Source organism: Danio aesculapii, chromosome 9 (assembly GCF_903798145.1).
Source record: "Danio aesculapii chromosome 9, fDanAes4.1, whole genome shotgun sequence".
NCBI classification, from domain to species: domain Eukaryota; kingdom Metazoa; phylum Chordata; class Actinopteri; order Cypriniformes; family Danionidae; genus Danio; species Danio aesculapii.
The window spans coordinates 26,683,687-26,686,663 of NC_079443.1; the positions used below are offsets into that span (position 1 = coordinate 26,683,687).

General features: G+C 31.2%; 1 long non-coding RNA gene across 1 annotated transcript; it reads left to right on the forward strand.

Moving 5' to 3' along the window:
- Positions 1 to 625: 625 nt before the first annotated feature.
- On the forward strand, positions 626 to 1,588 carry LOC130234969 (uncharacterized). Its single transcript, XR_008838350.1, has 3 exons — positions 626 to 889; positions 1,343 to 1,435; positions 1,506 to 1,588. It is a non-coding gene; the product is annotated as an uncharacterized LOC130234969 (long non-coding RNA).
- The last annotated feature ends 1,389 nt before the right edge of the window (positions 1,589 to 2,977 follow it).

Genomic DNA, 2,977 nt, shown 5'->3' on the forward strand with positions numbered 1-2,977 from the left:
AAGAACAACCTCGGGAGACCGCGAGAACACAGAACGTATCCTGTGAGAAATGAGATGCTGCTTTCTTCCTGATCGTCACTCGACCTTCACGCATTTTTAACATAAAATTATTTAAACTCTGAATGAGCGAGTTTTTTCTACTTGTACATTAAGGAAGCAGTCAGAAAAAACAAAACACCCATGAAGAAACCCGACACAGAGGAACATAACATAACCTACTACCAGCTAGCGTTTTGGAAGTGTTATTGCAGTATAATAACATGAAGTATAAATGCACAGCTATGCAGAAGGCATGCGCTGTGGGTCACGCTGATCACTCGATGCAGAAGTATAAATTAGCCTTAAGAAGCAGATTAAAGAATACTTCAAAGATTAAAGAATTAAAAAAAAAATCTAATTTAAAACGAAAAAAAAGAAGGCAACGACATGCGTTTAAGAGTTTACATTATCTATATTTGCGCACTGAGTGTATGCTTTACTGAACAGATAGGTCTTTAATCTAGTTTTGAATTGGGAGAGTGCACTGTAAAAAATGAATCTTGAGGCTTGTAATTTTCATTAAAAAAATTAATGAGGTCATTAAAAATAATGAGCATATTTTCTTTAAAAAATTGATATTCTGGATTTATTATAAAATATTAAGAAGATTTCGCTAATATAACTAAGATTTAAATTTTACTTATTTTTTTAAGCAAACTAGTGCAATTACTAAGCTTAATTTGAGAAACCAGTTAAGCTAATAAAATTGAGGAAAGATGGCTTCACGTTTATTTTAAGAAAATTCACTCAATTATGTGGATTTGATTGAGATGTTTGCATTTGAATCTCAACAACGGCAGTGATCAGACGACATTTTGAAGGAGCAGATCAACAGCGAGCATGTTAAGAGGTAAGCATTAACAGTTTATCATTTTATTGTCTTAAATAACCTAAGCTCTTTCAGGAAAGACACATGCTGTTCAAACTTGTTCAGGAGCTTAGTTTTTGCCATATGATGTATATAGGGATACACGGGTATTTTTAACCACCCATTCCTATTTGAAATTGATTTGCTTCAATGTTCATTCTGAATTATATAATGAAGATGAACAAATTATTTGCATCGTAATATTTAACAGCAATGATCAGGCAACAGTTAAGCAGATGAACAACAGTGAGCTTGTTAAGTGGTAAATCTAAGCTAAGCTAAGCTAAGTTAGCTAGCTATTCAATGGGGTTTATGTACAGCTAGTGCTTTTCCATTTCATAAGGATCCTTTTACAGCATTGCTGATGTAATGTAATGAACTGTTTATATATAATACTGTACATAAATACTAATATTTGTTTGCTTCATTTTTCAGTTTAATGAAGAAAACTTTCGCAGTGTTTTCCCACTAAAGAGGAGCAGTTTATTGAGGCAGATTTTGATAAAGAGAATGGGTGCCATACATCAGGTATTTTTAATAATGTTATTTGTGTATTATTATTATTATTATTACTAATTTCTACACTTTTTTGCATCAGACCTCACATTAAATCAGGGATGAAACGAGAGATGTCGTCCTCTGTTGCTGGTTTATCTGTATGAATAAGAGGAAGAGCTCATCCAGGAGCTCAAACTGTTTCAGATATTTATGATCTTCCGAAAACTGCATTTTATATTTTTGCATGCTTACAAAAAAATATATAGCTCAAGCATTACACTGTTGAATGCACTATTCCTTGTATAAACATGGTATGTTTTTATAAATGTCTGTACACTAGTATACATTTAAACACCCTGTCCATTATAAGTCAAAATACTTGTGTATTTGTGTCAGTCAGCAACATCTTCTCAAACATTATGAAGAATTACTGTTCACAGATATAAAAAGAAATGGTTTATTTCATTAATATATTTCCTTAATGTGTTTTAGTAAACCTTAAACATTTGAAATGTACAACTGCATAATTTCAATATAATAAACGTAATGTTTATTTTACAGTGTGGGAATGCACAGAGAATTGCTGTCTGTCAGAGGGATGACCAACCATGAGGACTTCTGCATTGTCTTGGAGGATAAGTGAGTCATGGCTAGCCTGGAAAATCTAGAATCGCTGAACTGGATTTATACAAATATTCCACAAATTAAAATCACTTACAAAGAAATGAATATTAAGTTTGCAATACACAAATTCTGTCAAATATTGTCTAAAATGTGACTATTCCTACAAAGGAAAGTTGACAGGTCAGTTTTTTCCATGACATGGATAAAGGAACTTTTATCAGAGATTAACAATGCTGTAAATTTTATATAGATTTGTTTAACATATTGTACCATTTTGTTATCAGTGTAACATGTAATAAAATGATATTTGGCCTAAATGTATTGTGTATGTTTTTCATTATACATTATATATTTTACATTTTATGAATGAGTAATTTTCAGTAATAAATTTGAGTAAATGGTGATTTATTTGCATATATTATAAAAGCACATTCCACTAATAATATTAAAATCATCATCTATCACTTAAAAAAAACTAGTAATTTTTACATGATTCTTTCAAGTGGTTTTTGTTAAAAAAAATAAATATGAGTAAATGGTGGTGGATTTGCTTAAATTATAAAAGCACATTCCGCTAATAATATTAAAATCTTCATTTATCACTCAAAACATTTAGTAATTTTCACATGATTCATTCAAGTGGTTTTTGCTAAAAAAATCAAGTTTTGAAATTTACTTAAAAATAATACGTGCAATAGTGTTACCACAAATTTTTTTTGTAAATAGCACATAAGATTTTTTACAGTGTGTGTCTGAGCCTCGGACGTTATCAGGAAGGCTATTCCAGAGTTTAGGAGCCATAAATGAGAAGGCTCGACCTCCTTTACTCGACTTTGCTATTCTAGGTAATACCAGAAGCCCTGAGTTTTGAAATCTTAAGGAGCGAGTTTGATTGTTCTAATCAAACTGTAAACGAACAGGTCTTGTGTTTTGGGCAAAACAAGCCAT